Source organism: Cupressus sempervirens, chromosome 4 (assembly GCF_028749045.1).
Source record: "Cupressus sempervirens isolate cs-2001-9-10 chromosome 4, ASM2874904v1, whole genome shotgun sequence".
Lineage (NCBI taxonomy): Eukaryota > Viridiplantae > Streptophyta > Pinopsida > Cupressales > Cupressaceae > Cupressus > Cupressus sempervirens.
Genome location: NC_143121.1, coordinates 591,732,797 through 591,753,655, shown reverse-complemented (window position 1 = coordinate 591,753,655; position 20,859 = coordinate 591,732,797). Strand labels below are relative to the sequence as shown.

The 20,859-nt window shown below is 33.4% G+C and overlaps 1 pseudogene; it reads left to right on the top strand.

The window, feature by feature from the left end:
- The first annotated feature begins 4,817 nt into the window (after positions 1 to 4,817).
- On the top strand, positions 4,818 to 6,105 carry LOC149562593 (protein IQ-DOMAIN 3-like; annotated as a pseudogene).
- Positions 6,106 to 20,859: the final 14,754 nt, after the last annotated feature.

Below are 20,859 nucleotides of genomic sequence, written 5' to 3'. Positions count from 1 at the left end.
CTTCTATAAAATCTCTAATCAAATAAAATATTAATGAAAATAACTCTACACAATAGAATATTAAGTTCTAGAAATAAATCAATGTTATTGCAAACTTGGTGCAACAAACCTAGAGCCATGCACCAATTAGCTCTATTGGATACAAGATTTTTAATAGTTGCCAAGATTCTCTTCTTGCAATTAGAAGAACTATGCTACCCTTAAAATCTTGTAAGAAGGGTGATGCATTTTTTAAATTTAAGAGGTTACAAACAAATAATACCAAAAAATATGTCAATCAAGAATTCACAAATTTCCTTTACCAATATGGCATTTTGAGAAAATCAAAATTCTCTCAACCCCAAAAGATAATGATGTAGCTAAGAGAAATAATCATATATTCATATATATGGAAAAGTGTATGTTGCAAGCTCAAAGGTTGCCTAAGACTTATCAAGCATAATTACTAAAGTAGACTAGTCTTGTTATATTGGTAACTATTGTTGAGCTGTCATTTTACTCGATGCTTAATGGCAGGAATCCTTTTGAACTCCTCTCTTGAAAAGTCAATCTTAGGGATTAAATCCAAGGTTTTTTGTGATCTTGTGACCTACTTGAATCCCCTTAGTTGAAGATAAATGTGATTGTTCATGGGGAAGCCTTTGCTGGTTCTGATAACTTTGGATAAGATGTAGAATCTATTTGTTGCTTCAAAATAGTAAACACACAAAAAGAACTATATTTTTCTATTTCACTATTTTTCAATGAATGCAATCTAACAATGCAACTAATATGAATTCCTAATTTAATAAGGGGTTAGTAAAGAAAATAACAAAGATAAGGTGACAAGAGTTTTAAGCAAATAACATGAAAGTAAAAATCCTAACAAACATAAGCTATGAAATAATGCGTCTGCAAGTTAAGCTTTCGAAAAGATTGGTGGGTAACTAATGAAAATAGGAGCAACACTTCCTTAATTCCACTAATGTAATCATTGATGGGAATTTAGCAACCGTAAGATGTTTCACTTTTCATCAAATCGCAAGGCCACAAAAAGTGCACTCATGTGAGACAAAAAGCTATGTAGGAATAATATGGTGATCTCTTCTCAAACTAAGTATGTCAACGCAATTTTTAGAACCATAGAAAACATCAAAACTAAAATATTGCACAAACAAAAATAATGCAATAAACTTTTGGCTCAATTACATTCCATGAATATACATCCACAAAATATAACACACTGAGGCAAGAATAACTACACTCCAAATGCAAGCACCAAAAGTGTATATTATTACAAAATAATGGCAGCCCTGATTACATATTAGATTCCTATATTTATAAGAAATCTTCTCCTCAATTCATGTTGAGAGTCAGAGATATCTTTATGCAATCATATGCCTTTAAACTAATAAAACAAATCTATTTATGTACAAACTATCTATCTAATTGTTGCTAAGTAAGACTCCATCCATTTTATATCATTAATTGGATGCATGAGCCTTTACATGTCATAAAACAAAGAAATCATGAGAAAATAAGAAAGAGAAAGCCTTCAGTCAATGAAAGAGTGTTTGGAAGTGCCAAAAATAAAATCTATATCTTCACTAGGCATCCATAGGAGTTGAACTACTGTCAGAATGTGTTTTTGATGCATTGGAAAGCTCTAATGTTTGAACTGGTAGTTAACTATCAACACACCTCTAACTTCTTCAAAATATTCCAAAATGTTGTTGCAAAAAGCACAGCAGTGCACCTTGGAAAGTAAGCTCCAAAAATGCAAAATTTCACTAAGTGTCAAAATTGAAATTCTAGCATTTGGGTTTCGTTCCCCTTTATACCAGAGTTATGTCTAGGTATTTTCCCTTGATTTTTTCAATTATCTCAATGACTTGAGCCACATCTAGTAAATCTAAGGCATTATATTTATCCTTTACTTTCTATATGTAATTATCCACATCTATATGGGTTTTTACAAAATCCCTGAGTTTTGTATCAAGCTCTAACAAATCTTCTTCCGTTCTAAATCCCTATCAGATATCCTCGTCACTAGAAACTTCATCAAAAAAAATTGAAATCTCTGAACTAGTATCTCCACTAGTATTATCTTTTCCCATGCATCATCCTCAAAAATGTCCAGACATGCATCACTATAATGTCTCTCAACTTCCAAAATTCAATCTTGGGCTTGGTCCTTGAGCATATGAATCTTTGCATGTAATGATTCTATTACTTTATTTCCATTTGCCATCTTTTTGATCCAATCATCTATTAAATTTAGCTCCTTAGCTATATATATTGTTAGAAATGGAAAAAGAAATCTGTAAATAAGCAATACCAGGAAAGAATCTAAGTGAGTAAATGCATGAAAAGATATTACCATAAAATAGGAGAGAGAAAGCTTCAAGCTCCAACACCATGAGACAAAATATTTGGAAAGGGGAAAGCAAAGGAAACCCCTTGTGACATTATGAATGAGGCATGAAAAGCCTAAGAAGGAAGAGAGAGAGAGAGAGAGAGAGAGAGAGAGAGAGAGAGAGAGAGAGAGAGAGAGAGAGAGAGAAATGGCTCATACAATATTTGAGAAGAGGAAGAAACCTCATTGTAAAATGAGAGAAGAGGGTCATCTCTTAAATAGAGATGAGAGAGAGGAGTTAGAATGTAACTTCCATGTCTATGAATGCCACCATTCATAAGTGTGTGAGGCCAAGTGTGAGATTCCTCTTAAGGAGGAATAATCTAAAATTAGAAATTACAATAAATATTTGTCCTCACATATTCCACTAGATGACAAAATAAGATGTGGAAAAAGGGAAAAAAAGAAATATATTAGGATACCTTGGCTTATATCCTAATATATTACAACAATAAAGAAAGAAGGTCTAACCTTGGTTTATAAACACACCAAGGAAAGATTACAACTTCTAACACCCCCCTTTAATCTTTACTTGGGGTAATTACATCAAAGGGTATTAAACCCATAATTTACAAAAATCTGCAACTTAATCTTCAATATGAAGTAATTTGATTGTCTTCAAGCCATATGGAACATTTGTAGATCCAAGAGAAGTACATGAGTCCTTTGAATTTGATCAAGTGGAAGCTTAGACGCCTCTTCATATGTGGAAAACCAAGAAGGTTCTTTGATGGACCACCTGAAAAATAGAACAAAAACAAGATAACTATCCACAAGTAGAATTTCCTCTTATATTGAAATTATAAATCCTTTTGAATAAGGATAAGAAAATTTTCATAGAGACAGAGGAAAATAAAACATGTTACCACAAAACAATGGAGATAAATTGATATCAAGATAAAGTATATGCTTAAAAAATTGTCAACAAGGACAAATTGAGTAAAAAGCTTGATCAATGCTCTCATGAAAAGAATATTATACTAATGCACAAATGACCATAGACAAGGCCAACTAATGATACGTGCATCAACATTGCATCAATCATGCGGATATAGACAGTCCACTTAACGAATCATCCCACTGCAAGTTAATGGGTGATCAATCCATAACATGCATGACTCATGATCTAAGCAATAAAGTATGCAGATAATTATCACATTAATATATGAAAATAACATAAAGGAGAGACATGCTGATCACAGTAGAATTATCATGATTTTTGTTAGGATAATCAAAAGAATGGATTATGAGGATATAACAACATATTGCCTTCAAATTGGATCAAATTATCTGAATTTGGAGGGGAAAACTCCAATAATAACATCCTCTTCATTGAGGAACAAAAATGGAACAACATGGAGGGAAACTCCATAAAAATATTATCCTATCAAAATGGAACAGATAGGATCAAATGGAGGGAAACTCCATATAAAATGAGTGCATACCAATATAGGATGGAGGGATACTCCATGGGCCAGATAAGGAAACTATGTATCAGTTATACTGAGGGGGCCTACATAGTTAACCTTGAAAAAATATTAAGCTCCCTATGCAACTCAAAAAAAATATCATATAAATCGTGTATATCAATGGTATAATACCATAAAGTGCCAACATGCGCATAAAATGATCACAATAAAGTCTAAGGAAAATGTGTAAGATAACTCATAATCCAATCAAAATGAATTAAACTTTATTTTCAAAATGTAGAGATCCAAGGATGATCAAAATAAACAAAATATGTATATCAGGTATAAAACTCCATTGAGGGTAAACATGAGTACTTAATTCATTTTGTGAAGGTATAAATCAATTTCCTAATTATTATAGTCATAAAATTATATATTTATCTGGGTATGAAAATTATAATAGCTTGTATATTTATCTTGGTATATATGTGTGCACCATATATACTTGAATAAATATACTTAAAATATCATAGTATGAAATCACACAATTAAAATTATGAAATGATAGCTTGATGCTAGAAAAATGATTACCCCCTTTTCCTTTTTTTGAGAGTAATTACCTTCATATAAAAAATTTTACAACTAACCCTGCAAAAAAAAACATTAGAGGAATAATTCTTCTACAAATATAGAAACTGTATCTACCAAATAATCAGAAATAGCTAAGTTTGGCAAAGAGCAAAAAAAATGTTGAACATAAGGAATATTAATTATAGTGCATGAGAGACGCAGGTCTTTTACCCGGATTCAATTTTGGGTTGATTGGTGGACATTGTAGAATCTCTGTTTAGCAGAAATTGCAGTGATGTGATGACTGCTAGCGAACATGAATAGTACACATGTGTCCAAGGGCAGAAACAGACACTATGAAAAGCATCTTAAATATTTTTGTTGACATTACATGAAGTTTGTATGTCATTATCCCCGGCCATGCCTGTCACATTTGGAATGCTATGACAGAGAAATTAGTGTTTAATGCCGAAGATATCACCGATCCAAATGCACTGCGAGGGTGGCGTCTGTTGATGGAACAAGCAGAGCGCATGAGAGTTAACAGAAATGGAATTCTTCGCAATTAAGACCTGGTGGATGCACAGCTTCAATAATAGCAGATGATTCACTCTCTGCATTCATCGCCACTACGTAATCCGGCCTCAATGCGGGCACCCCTCCTATGATGGATCTACCACCTATTTTTTTCCGAACTTGACAAGTGAATCGTTGTTTTCGTCAATCAACAGAGCTGATTAAAACTTCCCCCATGCACTGGTTATTACTACAACATCATTGAGTCAAGTTAAACTTGAAATCTGATAATTAAATTATAGCAACATCTGATATTGCAAATCCAGATCAAACTAAAAATTCTAAGCCTGCTGGATCCCAGTCTCCATTTACTCCTACTTCAAAACCTTTGCTAGTGTAAAGTGCACGACGTATTCAATTTCTGGGTGAGTTCAAGATAGTCATAACAAAGGTTCTCTAAGGAGAGTAATGCAACAGGAATGGGGAAGAAGGGAAATTAGTTTAGTGGATTGAAGAAAGTATTCTCTTCAAGTTCAAAAGATAAATTAGATTCAAAGCCTCTGAAGGAGAAGTGCAAGTGGGGTTTCAGAAAGCATAAACACAAGGACCCTCCTGCCATTGTAGCTCCACCAACAGAGGAAAAGGAAACAACACCCTCTTTCGATAAAACATTGGCTGAGGCAGGAGAAGAGCAAAACAAACATGCATTAGCTGTAGCAGTTGCAACAGCTGCTACTGCAGAGGCTGCTGTAGCAGCCACTCAGGCTCCAGCTGAAATTATTTGGCTCACAGATGTAGCCCACTCATGTTATGCAGGAAAATCCAAAGAAGAATGTGCAGCAATCAAAATTCAAACTGCTTTTAGGGCATATTTGTCTCGAAGAGTCTTACGCGCATTAAAGGGGCCTAGTCAGATTGCAAGCATTGGTGCGTGGGCAGACTGTCAGAAGACAAGCAACAAATACACTATGATGCATGCAAGCTCTTGTGAGAGTCCAATCACAGGTCCGTGCAAGAAGGGTTCGAATGTATGAGGAGAATCGAGCTCTCCAGCGTTAGCTAATGCAGAAACATGCAAAGGAACTCGAGGAAATGAGAGTGAGTATGGAAGCAAAGGATTGGGATGATAGCTTACAATCTCAACATTCTCAAAAGATGGCACTTTTTGTCCCTTTGCAAAATGAGGACTGTGGCCAAAGAAAACAGTCCTCATAGAAAAGAAAATGTTGTAACGGTCCCTGACAAGGAGCCAAAAACTTAAGGCCAAAAAATTTGAAGTGTGAGCCAAACTAATGCAGGAAACCAATATGCTGATAAAAGGAAAAAGCTAGAGGGAGGACAAGCAAGACTGATATCAAAAGAGCACAGAGATGCTAATAAGGAATGTCCATCCATGTCCTTCACCGGACCAAACTCTAATTTTTTTGACAAAATTAGATTAAAAAAAGAGCTATATGTTAAAAAACATAGGCAAAAAAATAAAACCTTCAAAAAATACCGCACCCATTGTCAAACACATCAGAATCCAATATGTAGTTGGGAAGTGATTAGATCATAGTAAAAAGGATATCTAGATAGGAAAACCTTTTGGCGGCAAGCCTTCCAAAAGGGGTTAGATGAAAAACTAATATAAAATAAGAAGTAACCTGCACAAATTAGAGCACACAAAAGTTAACTGGGTTTGGCGGTAAACCAGCCAAATCCAAAAAAAAAAAATCAATTTCTTCCATCTTAAGAAGATTAAAGAAGAAATTAGTGAAATCTCTCTCAAGAGTCTCCTTCGAATCGTACCTTCATGCAAACACTCAAAACAAAGATTAAACTACTCTGATACCATGTTAGAAATGGAAAAAGAAATTTGTAAATAAGCAATACCAGGAAAGAATCTAAGTGAGTAAATGCATGAAAAAATATTACCATAAAATAGGAGAGAGAAAGCTTCAAGCTCCAACACCATGAGACAAGATATTTGGAAAGGGGAAAGCAAAGAAACCCCCTTGTGACATTATGAATGAGGCATGAAAAGCCTAAGAAGGAAGAGAGAGAGAGAGAGAGAGAGAGAGAGAGAGAGAGAGAGAGAGAGAGAGAGAGCAATGGCTCATACAATATTTGAGAAGAGGAAGAAACCTCATTGTAAAATGAGAGAAGAGGGTCATCTCTTAAATAGAGATGAGAGAGAGGAGTTAGAATGTAACTCCCATGTCTATGAATGCCACCATTCATAAGTGTGTGAGGCCAAGTGTGAGATTCTTCTTAAGGAGGAATAATCTAAAATTAGAAATTACAATAAATATTTGTCCTCACATATTCCACTAGATGACAAAATAAGATGTAGTGGAAAAAGGACAAAAAAGAAATATATTAGGATACCTTGGCTTATATCCTAATATATTACAACAATAAAGAAAGAAGGTCTAACCTTGGTTTATAAACACACCAAGGAAAGATTACAACTTCTAACATATACATTCATTAGCATCTAATACCTCTGGCCTTTAATTGTCTATAATGCCTACAAGTCTTTTCCCCAGGTATATACTTTATCCATTAAACAAAAATCTTGATTCAAAATTGCCACTAACTTATCCACATTCTCCTGCATAACATGTAATAATTTAATATTTACCTAAATAATTAGTACACCTTTTTCCTCAAAACATTCCTACCATTGCTAACAGTAGTAAAAAATGGGTCCAATTTTATTGCACCTCTATCCTTTCCCTAAATTGTTGCATTTATAGTTTCTTTGGGGTTAGTGGGATCTAGGGGGCCAACAACTTCGCTCAAATATCCTTTTAGGATTTTTTTCTATCACCAAAGTGTTATGAATTTTGCCCCATCCTAATCTAAGCTTCTAAACACCTCCTTCATCCCTATTATTACCATTAGATTTGCAGTTTCCAAGGTTGGCTTCCCAAGCATGACCTCCTAGATCTAATAATCCATAGGAGTCAATTCTTCAACATTTGATTGCAAAGGAGGGATAACTACATGAGTGAAAAGATCCTTATTATAATCACTCATAACAAAGGCCAATGTTTGCACATCCTTTGGCAGTGAATTAAGCTTCCTCGTAACTTCTATCAATTCCATTCTATCCTGCTCTTTAGTGATGAACTATTGCTTCTTGTTTCTAATCACTTCTTTTCTAAGCCACCTTGGAACATGTTGTACTAGGGACTTACCTTTAGAGGATGAAGGTGTTTTCTTAGCTATTCTCTTCCCCTTATCACTCCTTTTTGGAGTCTTCTCCCTTTTCAATAGATCTGTTCTAAGAGTCTCTATATCTGTGGAGCCCACAGTCCTTACCTCTGTGTCTTGGGAAGTTTTTTGAGGTTGTTCACTTATCTGTCCCTCTTCTGACACTTCATCAGTGGATAATTGTTGTGGCTCTTCTTCTTGTTCTTCCTAGACCTATTTAACTTCTAAACCTAGAGGAAGATGGGTAACTAATCCCTTATCTACAAAAAATGTGACTTGCAAATGGAATTTCAGAACTATCTTAGGTCCTTGTGATTTGGGGGCATTTGATTCCAATCCTCCTGTTAAGGTTGATTGGTTGGCATATCTCTAATCTTGTCCCCAACCAACTTGGTACCCATGGGCATAAAGTCAAAATATAACATCTAAAAGACATTAATGCCCTTCACATATTGTTCATCTATCCATTGTTGCATCTCATCTTCTAAAGTTGTAGTCTGAAGTGGTTCATCCAGGATAGATGCTAGAAAAACCGTAGAGATTCTCCTTCATTCCTACTCTATGGCTCTAGCTATTTAATTCCTCTAACTCAAAGGTGGATAATCCTCTTCATCCTCATCACCCTCTTCTTCTACCTCTTTTGGAATGGGTTCAGGGATAGATGGAAAAGGAATCACTTCCTTGATCACCTTTTGTCTCCTCTTCACTAGAGTCTTAATCTTCCTTCTTTTTGGTGTGGAGGAGGAGGCTTTCTTTGTTTTTCAAGGTGGGGAAACCTCTTGTACCTTGATTTCTTTTTTTTTTTTTGTGGCAGTTGGGCAACTAGTACAGTTTGGGGATCACCTTGGGCTTGTGTGCCTTCTATATTTTATGGCCCTTGTATGTTTTCCTCTCCTTGTTGTGGAGGTGCCAGAATTTCTACCTATTCTAGTTTGGCTCATTAAGGAGAAATCCTCTTCCTCTTTCCCTTTCCTTTAACCATCTAAGCTCAATAATAACCAACTAGCCTATCAAGTTGGTGCACTATTTCTGGCCTTACTAGTGACTGAGCTATAAATGTAGGGACAATGACCTTTTTCTCTCTACCTTTAGCTGGACAAACTTGCACATGAAAGATTACTATCTTAGGAATTGGATCAAGCTTGAATGGTTTCTTGATCCAATCCTACATCGATTTGATGACATGACTTGCCCTATGGTTGATGTCTGAGTTTTCTTCTCTATCAATCTTAGCATTCATAATAGGTCATTCACCAATTTTATCTCTATTGAACAAAGGATCAAGCAATTCCTCTATGTCCTATTGCACTATCTTCAATAGAATCTTTATCTTCAAGACCTTCTCTACTAGATGCAAAGTCATCCTACAATAATCCCTAATATAGACATCGTAGTCATTTGTCACATTCATTCAATGGTCTTCAATGGCTTCTTCATGTTGAAATGTTTTACCTGCTAAGTATTGCACTCTCCCAATATTATCAAAATATGGCTAAGGAGAATTGTATTCTTCCAAGGGATACTAATCCCATTCACATTCAAAAGAGGGGATATCTTGCCTTTGATCTACTTGAAAAGGTCCTATAGTCACAGGCTAGGTCCAACATATTTTATGTTATTTTCTAACTCTGTCATATGCAAACAAGAGTTGTCAAGAAATCTTCATGAGGATAAGTCTATCACTAGGATACCCAGGGAGCTTCTTAGGGTTAATAGTTGTACCCACTACCCTCAAATATGTAAATGTTCAAAAATAGATATAGTAAGCCTCGACTAATGATATCTATGCAATTGTCTCCTCTAATATTCATTTTGCATGATCTCCTTCTATAAAATTAATTATGGTGAATATGAAATCATTGTTTAAAATTCTATATTCTTTTCTTTTCTCTAAAATCCTCTTCTCCACTAGCTGAGGATATACAATATATGGCTATGCATTAGCATCATCCATGCTACCCCTCTTTTAGAGCCCTAGATAATCGGTTTCTCTTTCAACTAGCATGTATACCAAATACGAAGCCATATAAAATCTCTTGTTGTTCTTTTCCACCACCAACTGCTCACCCAAATTTTTTTTGAGAGTAGAAGCCCAGTCTAGTGGCATCTCTGCTTTCTCTATTATCTCAATAAAATACACCATAAAAATATTCAGGTGTCTGGCTGCCGAAAAACCCATAACTCTACTCAAGAGTATGATTGAGTATCCAATATCCTCCTTCATGTATCCTCTTGTCATGTATACTTTTCCTAGGGGGGTCTTCTTTATAAGGTATGAGGATTGGATAATCTCATAGCCTTCATCAATGTGTTCTTGGTACCATCTCTTGGCTTGCTTATTGGTTAGTCTAATGAACTGATTCACCCTTGGGAGATGGAAGACTTTCTTAATGTTCTTGGGTTGTAGATCAAGGATGATTTCTCTCGTAATACTCTTGATTACCCTTTCCTCAGGAACAAGATGTTCTACAATTGTCATGATTAGTTTTGAAGACTGTACTAACACTGAGTGTAAAGCTGCATTAATGAGCCCTGATCAGATTAATGCAGAGATCATCTGGGACCCCTCAGTTGGTTTGTTGCATACCTTTGAGAATTCTCCCAAATCCGTGTGACCCAAATTAGTGTCTTGAATCTCTGAGTTATCATCTTGAAACCATGATTTTATAAGAATGCCCTAGAATTTGGACACTACTGGTTTTGGTGTCATTTTCCTGCCAAGGGAGGATGATGAAGATGTCATTAAATTTTCATAAAATTACATCCACTAGTTTAAATTTTGAAGAAAAAATGGATTAAGGACACCCTAAACTAACTCACACAAAAACCTATAAATTCAATTGCTCAAAAAAAAAACCTGAAAAAACCTATTTTTAGCATGTAACATGCAAGAAGTAATAAAAAACATGGTGTACTAGGTGTACCAAGTAGGTGCACCTAATGTTCCCTCCTTTCAAATGTTGGTGCGAAGGGTTGAAGGAATTTAGGTGTACATCAGTGCACCTGATTAGGTTGCAATGATGTACACCTAAATTCTTTATTTAGGTTTCTTTATTTTTCAATTTTTTAGTTTCTTGAAATGAGATTGGGTGCACATTAGCGTACCTGGGTAGGTGCACCAATGTGCACCAAATTTATGGTGAGTTATTTAGACTTTTTAAATTTTTCTTTATTTTTATGTTGACAGAGAGAATGGTGTGCATCAGCACACCTGGAGAGGTGTGTTGATGCACATCATTCTTAGGGATAATCCTAATGTGTTTAGTATATTTGTAGGGGCAAATGGTAGAGAGGTGGACCTTATGTATTGCAGTATTGTGGAATCCACAACTTGGAGGAAGCAAAAAATAACACAAGTGAAGAGCTCTAGGAGGGTCAAGGTTATATGGACCCTAGCTCCATGGTTGCTATGCAACTATGCTAAAATGCCTTTTTTCTTTTCATTAAGGGTTTGGTGCACTAATGCACCTGTTGAGGTGCATTGGTGCACTTTTAATTTGCAAAAAAGGTCCTCTTAATCAAAATTCCTAATTTTTGACAACTGGGTTTTCTTAGTTAGGACCCAGACATGAACTAAGACACTAGGTCAAACCTTAAAAAGGACTCAAGCCACAAATTAGGGCTCCAAAAAGCCTAAAAAATAAAGTAGGGGGGTTCCCATTTCTAATCAAAATGTGGCATGCATTGTGGGACCACGATAACTATCTACCAAAAAGGCTATAAAGGAGGCGACTCCAAAAAATGAAGTGGTAAAAATGCTTTCTTATTTTAATTCAAAATTTGTTATGTTAGATGTGCATCTTTTTTATTTTAGTGAATAATATATTGCATGGATATTATTATATTAGGTGATTGATTAATTTCTCACTCATTGACATATAGTATATGATGGAGAGAACAATAGACTAGATACTAAAATTAAAATGATCCATTATTTATAACTAATGTTTATTCTTTATTTAAGGATTCCTTAATGCTACATTTGTGCAATATGTATCAAATTGAAATAAAAAATTATTCATTGGGTGGGTGAGGAAAGGTAAGGGACTATAAAAGAGAGGATAGGAGCCCTTAGAAAGACTAAAGAAATCATAGATAGATAAAATAGACCATTCAATATCATTTTTTGAAGGTTGATATATAAAAAAATTGGACAAAAATAAGTTAACTTGTAAATTATTATTTGCTAGGAAAGGTATAATATTTTTATGATTTAAATACTCATTTGGATACTAAAGGAATTCTATAGTCAAAAGTAATAGTGCATGTCATTTATGATACTCTCTTGCATAATCAAACTAATGACCCCTATAGCTTATTAAAATTTAAAGCCATTTGTTGGAATTGGGTCTATAGGGCCAAGTTGAACTAAAAAAAAAAGAATTCAAGAACCATAAAATTCAACTTGTAGTAAAGGATTACTTTCTATACAAAGATATTGGCTATAATGATAATTTTTTACTAGTTGTAAGGTTTGAACTATGTTGAAGATAATTCTTACAGTTGTAATATAGTTAAGAGTCAAGAAAATTAAATTAGATTTGTGAAAAGTGTATCAAATCTTCATGACAACCTCATAGATTTATGAAGGAAAGAGAATACAATTTGATGTGGACATATAATAACTACTTATGTCTTGAAATAAGAACCTTGTACATTTATGAGAATCTTGGTTTAAGTATTCAAGAGCTAGGTTTCAATAAATTTAAAATTAATCTATATGTTAATAAGGCAAATTAGGAAACTATTATTGTTTTCTCTATGGATGAGCTTCATTCAAATATGAAACATATGTTGATTAGATTGTTCAAATGAAATTGTGTAGATTATCCAAATGTTTTGTTTGTCTTTCCTATTCTAGTAGAACTTTTTGTCAAGGATTCAAATTAAAGCTACCAATTGCAACATTTTGAAGTTTGTGTATTTGCAGCGAAAAACTTTTGCAAGTTGCATTTCATCTGTTTATATATTTTGTAATTCAATGAGGAAATGCGGTTTTGTTTCTAGTTATTTCTCCATGGAGTTAACAAACTAGCTTTTATTATTATTTATATATTGTGGCTCTATCCACCTTTGCCATTTTTTTATTTTTTAAAAATCTTTTTATTATATAAAATGGAATAGGTTTATATGCAAAGTAACATATATGATTATTATTCTATTCATTATGAATTTGATCTAAGATTGTCTATAAACATGTTAATATAATTGATACTATTGAAATCCAATTTTTCTTTCATCTTTTAGGGATCTATTTTCCACTTTTAGTGATTTTCCCAAACATAGTGTTTAGCCCCAATCGTTGGAGGATGTTTCCAAGGGTTCGATCAACACAAATATTGGATAAAAATTAATGAATTTGTACCTTGAAAAAAATGTGAAATGTGCTAGATTTGAATTTTGTTTTCTTTAACCATTAGATACTTGATGGGATTGTAACAATCGATGCATAGTCTTTTGGTAACATGTTCATTCTCCTAGAAAAATTATGTCTAGAGATTATTGCATAATGTATTATTATTCTCTATATAAATCAAAGCTATGGTTGCGAACTAATAACTATGCACATTTTTTGTGGGTTTATTTCCTAGTTTCTAAATTATTATCTAAAGGTTTTCTACTTATTGGATCTTTGATATGGGTATTTTAAAGTACAATTTTTACATGACATTAAGCTTCTATAATTTCTCTAGATCTTTTGTGGCTATAGTATTGTAAAGGATTAGACTCTACTAAATAGAGTTCTTTCTCCTTGTAGATCAAATTTTGTTGCATGGAGAAAATAATGCCTTGGTCTATTTTTCTAAAGAAAGGAATTGGTAGAAAAAACTCCCTCATATGACATGATCTTCATTTTCTTATTTTATAAATCTGTAGCAGAAGGCATTAGAAAATAACAATGGAACTCTTTCTTTGGTTTTTGAGCTATTTTATGATGGTGATGCATAAAACTATGGAAATAATGATAGTGGATATCTACATAGAGTCTCAAATCCTCTTTGTACCCTCTTTCAAATCGAGCACTTCAAATAGTGGTAATGTTCATGTGAAAAGGTTTTAATAAAAGAAATTAGGAGTTGATTCAATAATAGTAAAAACTTTCTTCTATTATGGAAATTCAATTTTAGAAAATTAGGGAAGCACTTTTTTTGCTCTTGGTCTGAACCCTAGTGGTTGTGTCATCCTGTAAAAATTATTATTGGAGGCTACTAGTTAGAGAAATGGATATTTTCAATCAGGATGTGAGTATGAGTGTCTCAAAAAAGCCATCTATGGTTGATTTTGATCACAACAGTGGATATTTCCAACTAATATGTGAATGTCTCCACAAAGATCTAATGATGTATTAGGATGTGAGTGTCTTAACAATTAATATCCTCAATACTCAACAACAAATCAATACTTCATGCTTAAGAACATATATCTAGGCAAGAAAGTTTGTCCCCATCATGAAAATCATTTAAATTCTTATGTGCAAGACTTCCATAAAAGCTCTAATCAAATCAAATATTAAGTTCTATAAATAAATTAATGTTATTGTAAACTTGGTGCAACAAAACTAGAGCCATGCACCAAGTAGCTCTACTAGATACAAGATTTTTAAGACATTCTCTTCTTGCAATTGGCAAAAACTATGTTACCCTACAACTTTTGTAAGAAGGGCAAGGCATTTTTTCAATTTAAGAGGTTGCAAAAAAATAATACCAAAAATATGTCAATCAAGAATTCACAAATTCCCTTTACCAATATGGCATTATGAAAAAATCAAAATTCTCTCAACCCCAAATTATAATGATGTAGCTAAGAGAAATAATCATATGCTTATATATATGGAAAAGTGTGTTACAAGCTCAAAGGTTGCCTAAGACTTATCTAGTAGAATTACTAAAGTAGATCGATCTTGTTATATTGGTAATTATCTACCAACAAAGGCTATAAAGGAGGTGACTGAAAAAATTGAGCACCTACTTGGTAAAAATGCTTTTCTATTTTACTTCAAACTTTTTTGTCTTACATGTGCATGTTTTTTGGTTTTAGTGAAGAATATATTGCATGGATAGTATTATAGTAGGTGATTGATTAATTTACCATTCATATACATCTAGTATATGATGTAGGGAACCATAGACTAGATGCTAAAATTAAAATAATCCATTATTTATAACTAATGTGCATTCTCTCACTAAGGATTCATCAATGCTGAATTTATGAAATATATATCAAATTGAAATAAAAATATATTCACTAGGTGAGTTGAGGAAAGGGAAGGGACTATAAAAGAGAGACTAGGAGCCCTTAGAAAGGCTAAAAAAATCATAGAAAGATAAACTAGATCATTTGATATCATTTGTTGAAGGTAGATATATTTAAAACTTGCACAAAAATAAGTTAATTTGTAATCCATTATTTGATAGGAAAGGTCTACTATTTTCATGATTTAAATACTCATAGGGATACTAAGGGAATTCTATAGTCAAAAGAAATAATGCATGAGATTTATAATAGTCTCTTGAATAATCAAACTAATGACCCCTATAGCTTTTTAAACTTTAAGGTCATTTGTTGGAATTGGGTCTATAGGGCCAAGTAGAACTAAAAAAGGGAATTCAAGAATTATAAAGTTCAACTCGTAGTAAAGGGATACTTTCTATGCAAAGATATTGTCTATAATGATAATTTGTTACTAGTTATAAGGTTTGAGCCATGTTGAAGATAATTCTTATAGTTGTAATACAATTAAGGGTCAAGGGAATTAAATTAGATTTGTCAAAAGTGCATCAAATCTTCATGAAAAAATCATAGATTTATGAAGGAAAGAGAATAAAATTTGGTGTGGATATATAATAATTACTTATGTCTTGAAATAAGAACCTCATACATGAATGAGAATCTTGGTTTAAGTATTCAAGAGCTAGGTTTCAATAAATTTAAAATTAATCTATATGTTAATAATACTAATTAGGAAACTATTATTTTTCTCTCTATGGATGAACTTCATTTAGATAGGCAACATATGTTGATTAGATTATTCAAATCAAAATGTGTAGATCTATGGTTTGAGATGATATATTTTGGATTGCCTCACTACTTCATAACTTGACAATTCTAAAAGGAGAATGACATATTCATTGACTCTTAGTCAATGAATGCTAATATTTGTTAAAAAGATTCAATATGGAGGATGCAAAAGTCACAAAGCTCTACCTAGTCCTAGTACAAGTTGACAAGGGATACATGCAAACAAGGTATGTCCTATTAAATGTTAAATTGTAATTAGTTGTTTGTTATATCTTATTCACCCTCAACTAAATATTCATTTTTAATGTTTTACTAGTAACCAATTTTATATAGCACCAAAGAATAGTCAAATAAAATTGAAAAAACTATATTTTGATATATGTGAAGTGTGCTCTAGAGTTTAGACATAAGTTTAAAAGAGGAGTTATCAAAATTAGGAAATTATCTTGATAATATGAGGTATGCTCTAGATTATTCAGTGGATTATAAAATTATATTATATTTTATCAATTATAAGGTTTTAGAATAAATGGCACGCATAGACTACATTGTATTAGCTTGACTCTTGAATGAAATAATGTGGTTATGTGAGATATTAGAGAGATTGCATGTATTGTAGACATGACAATGATTCGTTGTAAAACTAGAATTTGTATTCATATCTCCATGAATCTAATATTTCATGTGAGAAGCAAGTATAATAAGATATGTATTATGAAATTCATGAACTTTTGGAGATTTAAAAGATTTTGATTTTCTATGTTAGGATAGAGGGTTAAGTGGTGGACATCACCACCAAGCCATTGATGAAGAATAATTTCATCAACTTTGAAAAATGGTTGGGTCTTAAAGAGATTCTCATGCAGTAGGGATTGTCATGTACACATTCTCTCTATTGTCTATGTGAACTATGCTACTCTATAGATTGTGAATTATATTCATACATGCATGCATACATGGGTAAAACTACAAACCTGTGTCACCTTTTATAAAGGAGAACTGATATCAGAATTTAAAGTCTTCAACTTTAATGACATGAAAGTGGCATTTGTGCTTAGAATTTGAAGATGATGTAAACTAATGAAATGTGTAAAATTAGATGAAGTTTATGTTTGTAATTTTTTTTAAAAAAATTGAGTAAAAATTTTATCTATTTTTTTAATTTTTAAAGTCTATTTTTTAATTTTTTTAAATGCTGAAAATATAGAGTTTTTTTCTCGTCAAAAAAATATGAAAATGTTCATATTTTGGTCTGATTTTAGAATATCTTAGAGTTAACATGTATACCTAGTGCACCAAAAAAGAAAAATTGAAATTTAGCTAATATTTTTTAAGTTATAACCAGTCAAAGTCAAAGTTATCAAAAATTGATAGTTTTTTTTTTTCCCATAAAACTTTTTCCATCAAATCTACATATTTTTTAAATCAAATTACATATTCTTGAAGAAGACTCTCTCTTCTAGTGCAGCATTAAAAAATAATAATTTTTGAACATGAGTTACTATTTTTTTCTTATTTTTGAATCGACATCTTCCTGAATCTAAAAATACCTACTTAAACTATTTTCAAATTATAACATATTATCCATAATCAAAATTTTAAAAAAATTATATAATCATAATCTTGACTCCAAGACCTACAAAACTATATTTTTAGTTTTTAAAAAAACTTCAATTTAGTAAGTCAAATTGGCCTTCAAAGTGAGAAGTTTGTAGAAATTATTATTTTTGCTTGTGTGGCTGCCACCTAGGATGCCACATAGGCAGTTTTGACCGAAACTGGTTCGGCCGTAACCGTTTCGGCCGAAAGGGTTTCGGCCGTAACCCCCTAGCATATAAAATTTATCGTCAACCACTTTTTGGCTATTTTTATGATATTTTGAGTCATTTCAACATGGGGGTTATGGCAGGAACCGTTTCGGCTGAAATTGTTTCGACCGTAACTATGCATGCCATGTCGACGGGGAAACTTGCCACATATGTATGGCCAAAACTTGTTCAGCCATAACCATTATGGTCGAAACTATTTCGGCCATAACCCCTCCAAATATCACAAATGGTGACACAGGTTTGTGCTTTCACCCACATACATACATACTTTCTTCTAAGTTTAGATGTGTATATATGTACATACATCCACACACACACACACACACATAAATACATTCATATATGTATGTATGTATGTGTTACCCTGCAATTTTTGTAATGTACAATATTGTTAGCCAAGAATCCTTTTTGCAACTTGAAGTCAAACTTGAAGTTTTAACCTACTTCAAGGTCAAGTTTAGCTCCACCCACTTCTCAACACCTCGGCAAGGTCTTTACCCGTCAACCTAAGTTCACATTCTTGAAGTTGAAGTTGAAGTAGGAGTTGATTCAAAACTTCAACTTCAACCTTGACTTTGTGGTTTTTTGATGTTTGTCTATTTTCTCACAAGTTATATATTAAGAAATCATGAACTTATTTGTGAGGCGAGAAATGGGTCCCACCCAGTGGCAATCTTAAAGACATGAAAGGCAATAAATATGATAGCTATGAAAAATTGTGTCAAAGTATAGTTACTTTTATGGGAAAAGGTGGCATTTAGATTTTGTGATATCATGAAATGTAGAGATGCATGTGGATTTGATGGGCATTAACTACAAACAACCTTGTGATTCTTTTCAAGTACAAGAAACATGCTTGTTATAAATAATTATGCCCACTCATATCTATCTTGAGATTTTCAAGATATCATTTCCTACAATTACCCATCTGGCTTGCATAATTTCTCATTTAATCATTTTAAGCTCTTGATGTCAACTGGTAAGCAAGAGAAGTGGAAGGTTGTGCTCTGTCAAGAACTGTAAGTGCATTGTCCTCTACTCTATCATTTTTGTGCCTAGTTTTTGTCTAGCTACTTCCATTTATCTCTATAATTTTTTTGTCTTTCAAATTAAACCATGACACCTTTCTACCCTGAGATGCCTAAGCTAGAAAAGCCATGCCTCTTGAGTTCCCTCCTTGAAATTTGAGATACTTTCCTAGTAAATAATAATCTAGTTGATATAGTTGAGTGGGTGAAAAATGTCCAGTCTAGGCCCATACATCAAAAATTAGCCAATATTGGGTTACTCAAAGCCACCACCTTCCCATCAACCATAGAGTATCCAGAATTGGTTGTTAAATGTGCAAATCACTATGACCCCAACACCAAGTGCATAAAGAAGGCTCCCAGGGGGTATTGGTTAGGATAAACAAGGTTAGTGTCAGTTCAGCTCTAAGAATTCATCACAAAGAACCCTACGAGCCTTGGACATTTGAGGAAGTAGAATGCCTATATGGTGATAGAAAGAAGGACTATGATTCTATTGTGGCACAAACCTAGCTTTTGAAAGTAGCTGAAGGAGGCTCTAGATTGCCCAAACCCTTGACTATTGAGAATTTTATTAAGGAGATTGTAGATATTGTGTTACTTTTAAATACAGTCAAGGGTAATGACCACGTCTTCCACTGGAAGGGCTAGGTGTACCTCTTTATTCAGAAGATTGTTGAAGGTGAAAAATTCATTGATTGGGCTGTTTTAATAGCTGAAAATTTACATAAGGGCCTCATAGCTGTGAGTAGTTTTAGCTTGTTCTTTCTATCCTCCTTCTTAATCTACCTTTTAGTAGCATTTAAGGAATGGGAGGAACTTCCACACATGCCCTGGATTGATGAAATGACCATCTATTAGTACTACAAAGATCTCCAGGAAACTAAATTTTGTAAATAATTCAGGAGGAGTAATGATGTATTCCTCATGAGGTTAGTATTTGAGCTCCAAGGACACGAAAGTCATAGGTTATCAGAGCCATCAAGATTTATGGATGTTTTTGTATTTAGTTTCTTAAATTTATGTACCTCAGAGTTGGAGATTTTTTTGGTGAACCTCTAAGGTTGCCATGCTATTTTTTAGACAACATTATCATCTAAGATATGTAGGCAATTTATTTCTATGATAAAGTCTCCTAAAAGCACTAAAAATTCATCTTCTTCCATATTTTTCATTGAAATTGGCCATTATAGATGCTCACACTTCAATCAGGCTATCTTAACAAAAACTACATTATCTCGCTTATGCCTCAAACCCTACTCTCCTACAGAAGATTTTGATTATACAAGTTTTTCTAGGTATAATTTTAAGCATGGATCTTCATTAGCCCATGTTCCACATTTAGAAGATTATTGGGCCAATTGTCCTGATGAATTTGAAGTCAGAAAAAAATTATGGTCTAGGTTGACAGTTAGCTAGATTAACATGTTTAAGGTTAACCTCAACACCCATGGGATAACAGAAGATGAAGTTGAAGAAGTAATTGGACCCATTTTTTGTTGATCAAATTGAATGCATGGCTATCTCTAAAATTGATTGGACTAGAAAGGAAGAGGATGATCTACTTTTCTGTACCTCAAAAGTGTTAAGAAGAACTAAAAAATGGTTGAAGTCAAAGAATATTGAAACAACTATCCCTAGGGCCCCAAAGAATAACTCAAGAGCCAAACATAAAAAGGTACACTCGAAGCCATAGGCCATAACTAACCCACGTGTTGATGATCATGTTGCAAGTTCTCCTGAAGTTGAAGCTGAAGTAACTTCACAACCACTTCAACTTCAAGTTCATAAAGAGGTGTCAGAGTTTAGGAGGGTAACTCACTCGAGTACTAAGAAAGAAATGTCAAGCAAAGGAAAGGACACAGTGATAGTTGATCTGGATCCCATCGAAG